Source organism: Coregonus clupeaformis, unplaced genomic scaffold (genome assembly GCF_020615455.1).
Source record: "Coregonus clupeaformis isolate EN_2021a unplaced genomic scaffold, ASM2061545v1 scaf0434, whole genome shotgun sequence".
NCBI lineage: Eukaryota > Metazoa > Chordata > Actinopteri > Salmoniformes > Salmonidae > Coregonus > Coregonus clupeaformis.
The window spans coordinates 18419-27627 of record NW_025533889.1 but is presented as its reverse complement, the minus strand read 5'-3'; positions in this window follow the sequence as shown (position 1 = coordinate 27627).

Genomic DNA, 9209 nt, shown 5'->3' with positions numbered 1-9209 from the left:
AGTTGGGTGAATTTTGGCCCATTCCTCCTGACAGAGCTGGTGTAACTGAGTCAGGTTTGTAGGCCTCCTTGCTCGCACACGCTTTTTCAGTTCTGCCCACACATTTTCTATAGGATTGAGGTCAGGGCTTTGTGATGGCCACTCCAATACCTTAACTTTGTCGTCCTTAAGCCATTTTGCCACAACTTTGGAAGTATGCTTGGGGTCATTGTCCATTTGGAAGACCCATTTGCGACCAAGCTTTATCTTCCTGACTGATGTCTTGAGATGTTGCTTCAATATATCCACATAATTTTCCTTCCTCATGATGCCATCTATTTTGTGAAGTGCACCAGTCCCTCCTGCAGCAAGCACCCCCACAGCATGATGCTGCCACCCCCGTGCTTCACGGTTGGGATGGTGTTCTTCGGCTTGCAAGCCACCCCCTTTTCCTCCAAACACAACAATGGTCATTATGGCCAAAGAGTTCAATTTTTGTTTCATCAGACCAGAGGACATTTCTCCAAAAAGTATGATCTTTGTGCCCATGTGCAGTTGCAAACAGTAGTCTGGCTTTTTTATGGCGGTTTTGGAGCAGTGGCTTCTTCCTTGCTGAGCGGCCTTTCAGGTTATGTTGCTATAGGACTCGTTTTACTGTGGATATAGATACTTTTGTACCTGTTTCCTCCAGCATCTTCACAAGGTCCTTTGCTGTTGTTCTGTGATTGATTAGCACTTTTCGCATCAAAGTACGTTCATCTCTAGGAGACAGAACGCGTTTCCTTCCTGAGCAGTATGATGGCTGCGTGGTCCCATGGTGTTTATACTTGCGTACTATTGTTTGTACAGATAAACATGGTACCTTCAGGCGTTTGGAAATTGCTCCCAAGGATGAACCAGACTTGTGGAGTTCTACAATTTTTTTTCTGAGGTCTTGTCTGATTTCTTTTGATTTTCCCCTGATGCACTGAGTTTGAAGGTAGGCCTTGAAATACATCCATAGGTATACCTCCAATTGACTCAAATTATGTCAATTAGCCTATCAGAAGCTTCAAAAGCCATGACATCATTTTCTGGAATTTTCCAAGCTGTTTAAAGGCACAGTCAACTTAGTGTATGTAAACTTCTGACCCAATGGAATTGTGAAATAATCTGTCTGTAAACAATTGTTGGAAAGATTACTTGTGTCATGCACAAAGTAGATGTCCTAACCAACTTGCCAAAACTATAGTTTGTTTACAAGAAATTTGTGGAGTGGTTGAAAAACAAGTTTTAATGACTCCAACCTAAGTGTATGTAAACTTCCGACTTCAACTGTATAGTGTACCTGCCAGCCCTGAGACTATGGGGCACCCAAACACAGGCCATAAGAATTCTAAACCCACACCCAGACACACGTTCACCGCCGTTTCATCTTTCATCTTTGTTGACTAATAAAGATTACTAAAAACTTGGCAGCCTGTCACTCAACTCAATGTATGTCATTGTGTGTGTGCCTACCTGCCCACATGCCACATTTCTGTCAGTCTGTCTGGCAAATAGCCCACGTATCTGTGTTGTTAATTTTCAGAGAAACACACAAACAGACTGAGTTGTTTCCTGAATGTTTGATCTGGTCCCTGGACTCGTGCCACTACAGATGACCTTGGCCACAAAGCTAGTTAAATATCATTATGCCGTTATGCAAACACAAGCTACAGCAATACAGGATTTCAGACAGGCAGTGATGGTGTAGCATAAAGTCAAATATTGTACCTGCTTTGACAATACATACAGTTAATTTTTTCCTACCTGGAAATGCACTTGATTTAGGGATAAATTCAACAGAATCATTGAGCAAATCGGTGATGTCGCTGATTAACCTGTCCACTTGTTTTCTGTTTTCACACCTGTCCATCAATATTTATTCCATGATATTTCTGAGATTAAACAAGAGGAATCCTAGAAGGTATTATGCACAATATAGCTTCATGTTAGTTTTCTTGACTGACATTGCAATATGTTTGGCACAATAGACAAAAGTCTGTCATTTACTGAGGGGATTGCATTAATCCATTCCCATACATTAAACTCCTATAAGAAGATTATAATTAATCAATTTAATTGGAGAATTATATTTAAAAATCAAATCAAATGTTATTTGTCACATGCGCCGAATACAACAGCTGTAGACCTTACCGTGAAATGCTTACTTACAAACCCTTAACCAACAATGCAGTTCAAGAAATAGAGTTAAGAAAGTATTTACTAAATAAACTAAAGTAAAAAAAATAAAAAATAACACAATAAAATAACAATAATGAGGCTATATACAGGGGGTACGGTACCGAGTGAATGTGCGGGGGTACAGGTTAGTCAAAGTCATTTGTACATGGGGTAAAGTGACTATGCATAGATAATAAACAGCAAGTCAATGTAAATAGTCTGGGTGGCCATGGTACAAATATGGAAACATTACTCATGGTTCCCATATTTGTGCCCTGCTTAAAGGGATATTAAGTATCTTTAAATCTTTAACACACAAATTAGCACTGCAACAGGGATGGACTGGGACAAGAATTCGGCCCTGGCATTTTATCCACACCAGCCCACATCATTGCGCGCGTAGCCAACTCACCCCCACCACCCCTTCAGCAGGCCCCCAGCCATAAACACACACCCCATTCCCAGACATACAACCTAACCCTACACACGCTACTTAGACACAGACAATATTGCTGACACATAACTTAGGCAGTACAGTACAGCATTTCTCAACCATTTTATGTACCAGTGACTGGTGAGACATGGTCCTCCTCCTCTTTTATAAAAAATGTATGCACTCACTAACTGTAAGTCGCTCTGGATAAGAGCGTCTGCTAAATGACTAAAATGTAAATGTGCCACTAACTATTACAATGCCCACTGATCAGTCGAAGGCTCATTATAGCAGGGGCGTCAGTTGCTCAAGACCAAACATTTTAAGTAGGCAAAAAAAACTAACCTAAAATCATTCCAATCCCGATTAAAATCCAACGGCTGTTTAGCGTATTGCCTAGATGGCTTTAGGACCATGCGGACCATCGCTCTGAGAACAGCTGCTAGCCTGTGCCCTTCTCTTTCTCACTTGTAGAAAGCAGAGAGCGGAGACAGTGCAAGTTTGCTTTGCCAGTCAGCCGATTGCTTTGAATTTGATGTAGGCATTTGAACTCGGCCTTGAAAGCCTTGTTGTAATCTGATAGCTTGGGGTTAAATTAATTGGGAATTGGGAGGAGGGGGAGTCCTCCTTTTTGGTGACCATTCGAAACCAAAAAGCTATTTTATTGCCATTAATATATAGGCTGTGATAGTTGTAGGCCTAATTTATATTTTCATTCATTTGCCCAGTAGGCTAGTGCAATTTTGGGTTCATGTATTGGTATGAAATTAAAAACAACTGAACAACTTGCTATTTATAGTATTTCCCCAAAATACATGTCCTGTTTTTGGCTTCAAAGACAATAACAGTTGTAGGCTACAACTAATGTACAATGTCATGCAGTGACAGAATGATAATTGAGATAATTTAAATCATTAATGATTACTTAGTTGGGATAACTTTTTATGCAATGATTCTTGTTTCCTTTATGGTCCAATTTAAGGAAGGTTGGTTAAATGCTATCTAAATGTTCCATCATTATTAGAACTTTCATCTCAGCTCCAATTATCCGCTATTTGCATGATGCATGTTTGCATCATGCACACCTATGCAACTGTAGGCTTTATAAAAAATGTACTCACATCTGTCATCTATTATGTTGATTGATTAATTCCAGTTAATAATTTTGGATTGAAAACGTATAGGCAGCCTAGCCAGCCCAATTTTGAATATAAACCAAATTTGATCACATTCACATTTTCTCCTGACATACAAATGGACTATAAATACATAATGTTACCAATTAGTTTACCCTGACCAAATGGCACATAGGCTGTATGCAGCTGTTCTTATTAGTAGCCTACAGTTGATCTGACTGAAAAATTGTCTTGCTTTCATCCCATACAACATGTCAGACCTCTAATGTTTAGGTGTAGCCTAGGCTGCTGAGTTTTTGCTTGTGTCTGAGCGCGTGAAAAAAATGTGCTGCGTCAACCTCTCTCTTTAATCTAACTTTTAATGGATGATGCGATGGAAGCTATCAAATCATTCTGAATAAATTCGACATCCCAGAAAAGACAGTCGAAAGTTCCATATGTTCAGCAAGTAAAGCTTCGTAACGTGCAATTACCGCTGCAAGCTGCTTGTAGTTGCCCTTGTTAGCGGAACTTTCCCTCTCGTCATTCCTCTAAAAGCCAATTCTTGCAGGCCCCAAAACTCAGTGGTGTTGATAAGCCACTTGAGAACATCCCTGTTTCTTCTTACTTTCTCGTTGTGTTACACAGTTTGAATACGCAGACCTTAGTCATGATCGACGTGGCTTTTTCCCAGAAGCTTGAATCTGATGTGGACATGTATATGCTCCCTGCTTTTGTTTTGCCGTTTAGCTGAACGATCAATGTTCTTCAGGTCACTGTACCCCCCTTTCGCCCAAGGCTCCGACTTTCCAAAAACCAGGCAAGGTCAGCAATACAGGCGGCTTGATGAAAGGCTCCCTGTTAACCAGCTATACTTTTGATACCAATTGATATTGAACACCCTCACCTTTTCATCGTTCTTCATGAAACTGATCTCAGGCAGAGGTCGACCCTCGGTTTTAAATCGTACCTTTTCCGCGTACCCCAGAGAATGAAAGGGGTTCTTCAACAAAAAGTCAACAACGTTTTCAATAGAGTTGGTGGCGAAAACTGCACACTCGAGCTGGTAGCTATCTAGCTAGCTACTGCTACTTGTTAGCAAGGCAAATTGAAATAAACTGTGCTAACTGGACATAAAAATAATGTTATAAAACAAGTCATTTTATAATCTACCTCCTAAGTCTCCTGTAATTTGAATAAACTAATTTCAATTGAATAATATCACTTTTTAATCGCTATCCAAAATGTCACCAACTCAACAACGTTCTAGTGTGTTCTCAACACATAGAACCCCCCCCATAATGCTCTGCGGCACAACCAATACAACACACTAGGTTCATTCTCTGATCCTAATCCTATGATTGGATGGACAACATGTATGTTGCAGGTGGGAAAACTGTGCAGCCTTTTTACTTCATGCTATTTTGGCTGAGCTCCTATGTCAAGCACCGGGAAACGGACTCCAATATCTCAGAAGTAAACTCTTGTCTTTTCGTTTAGCCAGTTGCTTGTATACTGAACAAAAATATAAACGCAACATGTAAAGTGTTGGTCCCATGTTTCATGAGCTGAAATAAAAGAAGTACGCAGGATCGCCATTTTGTGTGGTCCTCTGTAGCTCAGCTGGTAGAGCACGGCGCTTGTAACGCCAAGGTAGTGGGTTTGACCCGGGACCACCCATACGTAAAAATGTATGCACGCATGACTGTAAGTCACTTTGGATAAAAGAGTCTGCTAAATGGCATATTTATTTGCGTAGCTAATTGCACACTTTATGGGGGTAAGGGGGGGTGGTAGCTATGCTTTAATCTTGCAGAGAGATTGTGGCTTCCATCAATTTAATTGCCTGCATAATTTCCAATACCCCAGTCATATACCATTTTTGTTAATATATACACTACCAGTCAAAAGTTTGGACACGCCTACTCATTCAAGGGTTTTTCTTTATTTTTAAAATGTTTTACATTGTAGAATAATAGTGAAGACATCAAAACTATTAAATAACACATATGGAATCATGTAGTAACCAAAAAAGTATACAGAAGATAGCCCTACTTGGTAAAAGACCAAGTCCATATTATGGCAAGAACAGCTCAAATAAGCAAAGAGAAACGACAGTCCATAATTATGTTAAGACATGAAGGTCAGTCAATATGGATCATTTCAAGAACTTTTAACGTTTCTTCAAGTGCAGTCGCAAAAACCATCAAGCGCTATGATGAAACTGGCTCTCATGAGGACCACCACAGGAATGGAAGACCCAGAGTTAGCTCTGATGCAGAGGATAAGTTCATTAGAGTTACCAGCCTCAGAAATTGCAGCCCAAATAAATGCTTTACAGAGTTCAAGTCACACACACATCTCAATATCAACTGTTCAGAGGGGACTGTGTGAATCAGGCCTTCATGGTCGAATTGCTGCAAAGAAACCACTACTAAAGGACACCAATAAGAAGAAGAGACCTGCTTGGGCCAAGAAACACGAGCAATGGACATTAGATCGGTGGAAATTTGTCCTATGGTCTGGAGTCCAAATTGGAGAATTTTGGTTCCAACCGCCGTGTCTTTGTGAGACGCGGTGTGGGTGAGCGGATGATCTCCGCATGTGTAGTTCCCACCGTAAAGCATGGAGAAGCAGGCGCTTTGCTGGTGACACTGTCTGTGATTTATTTAGAATTCAAGGCACACTTAACCAGCATGGCTACCACAGCATTCTGCAGCGATACGCCATCCCATCTGGTTTGGGCTTAGTTGGACTATCATTTGTTTTTCAACAGGACAATGACCCAACACACCTCCAGGCTGTATAAGGGCTATTTTAACAAGAAGGAGTGTGATGGAGAGCTGCATCAGATGACCTGGCCTCCACTATCCCCCTACCTCAACCCAATTGAGATGGTTTGTGCTAAGCATGTGTGGGAACTCCTTCAAGACTGTTGGAAAAGCATTCCAGGTGAAGCTGGTTGAGAGAATGCCAAAGGTGTGCAAAGCTGTCATCAAGGCAAAGGGATGACTATTTGAAGAATCTCAAATTTAAAATATATTTTGATTTGTGTAACACTTCTTTGGTTACTACATGATTCCATATGTGTTATTTCATAGTTTCGCTGTCTTCACTATTATTCTACAATGTAGAAAAAAAATGTAGGTGTGTCCAAACTTTTGACTGGTACTGTATATACAATTTATATATTTTAAAATATACCTTCCTTTATTATTTTCCCCTAACCCTACCACCCCTACCCTAATTGGAGTAAACTAATGGACAACAACACTTAGGATTCTATTTCCAGCTCATACATACTCTATCAATTTTACGGACACAGTATATTTGACAATATTCACATTTTGTTTGTTTTTAGTCCCATCCTTCAGCTACTCTCAATCCCTCCCATCTATCTCTGAAGAGCATCCAGTTTTTGATTTCTGTTTGCCATACATTTTTCAACTGTGCTGTTTCACAAAAGTTCTTAACCTATATACATTTTACGGACAGTGTATATTTTACATTAGTTATCTTGTTATTTTTAGTCCCACCCTTCAGCACCACTCAGCCCCTCCCATCTATCTCTGAACTCCATCCAGTTTTGATTTGTGTTTGCTACATATTTTTCAACTGTGCTGTGATGTTTCACAAAAGTTCTGAACCTTTCTATTCTCATAGTTTCTACAGATTGTTAATTAAAGATAAACCTTTTTGCTAAGAGTATTATTATACTAAACAAAAATATACACGCAACATGTAAAGTCCGTAAAGTCCCATGTTTCATGAGCTGAAATAAAAGATCTCAGAAATGTTCTATATGCACAAGAAGCTTATTTCTCTCAGATTCTGTGCACAAATTTGTTTACATCCCTGTTAATGAGCATGTCTCCTTTGCCAAGATAATCCATCCACTTGACAGGTGTGGCACATCAAGAAGCTAATTAAACAGCATGGTCATTACACAGCTGCACCTTGTGCTGGGGACAATAAAAGGCCACTCTAAAATGTGAAGTTTTGTCACACAACACAATGCCACATATGTCTCAAGTTTTGAGGGAATTGGCACGTCCACCAGAGCTATTGCCAAATAATTAAATGTTAATTTATCTAGCATAAGCTGCCTCTAACGTTGTTTTAGAGGATTTGGCAGTACGTCCAACTGGCCTCACAACCGTAGACCACGTGTAACCACGCCAGTCCAGGACCTCCACATCCGGCTTCTTCACCTGCGGGACCAACTGAGACCAGCCAAACGGACAACTGATGAAACTGTGCATTTGCACAACCTAAGATTTTTTGCACAAACTGTCAGAAACAGTCTCAGGGAAGCTCTTCTGCGTGCTCGTCGTCCTCACCAGGATCTTGATCTGACTGCAGTTTGGCGTCATAACCGACTTCAGTGGGCAAATGCTTACCTTCACTGGCACACTGGAGAGGTTCACGGATGAATCCTGGTTTCAACTGTACCGGGTAGATGGAGTTGTGTGGGCGAGCGGTTTGCTGATGTCAATGTTGCGAACAGAGTGCCCCATGGTGGCGGTAGGGTTATGGTATGGGCAGGCATAAGCTACGGACAATGAACACAATTGCATTTTATCGATGGCAATTTCAATGCACAGAGATACCGTGATGAGATCCTGAGGCCCATTGTCGTGCCATTCATCCGCTGCCATCACCTCATCTTTCAGCATGATAATGCATGGTCTCATGTCGCACGGGTCTGTACACAATTCCTGGAAGCTGAAAATGTCCCAGTTCTTCCATGGCCTGCATACTCACCATACATGTCACCCATTTAGCATGTTTGGGATGCTCTGGATTGACGTGTACGGCAGCATCTTCCAGTTCCCGCCAATATCCAGCAACTTCGCACAGCCATTGAAGAGGAGTGGGACAACATTCCACAGGCTACAATCAACAATCTGATCAACTTTATGTGAAGGAGATGTGTCGCGCTACATAAGGCAAATGGTGGTCACACCTGATACTGACCGGTTTTCTGATCCTGCCGCCCACCTTTTTTTAAAGGTATCTGTGAACATATGCATATCTGTATTCCCAATCATGTGAAATCCATAGATTAGGGCCTAATGAATTTATTTCAATTGACTGATTTCCTTATATGAACTGTAACTCAGTAAAATCTTTGAAATTGTTGTATGTTGCGTTTATATTTTTGTTCAGTGTATTTAGCTGGATGGCTATAGAGATTAGCCCTAAATCGCTTCCGGTGGTGCATTGCAGATCAATTTATTGGATGCCTATGACATCTCCCCGAAGCTCAAGAAGTATGAATGCTCTGGCTTCTGTGGAGGTCGCATGTGAGTAAATACTGTACCGCAACTGCAGACGTTGGATTGACCATGCAGAGCCTGGAAACTGAAGATCTTGTACAATGCTGTGTACTACTCCCTTCACAGAACAGCGCAAACGGGCTCTAACCAGAATAGAAAGAGGAGTGGGAGGCCCCGGTGCACAACTGAGAAAGAGGA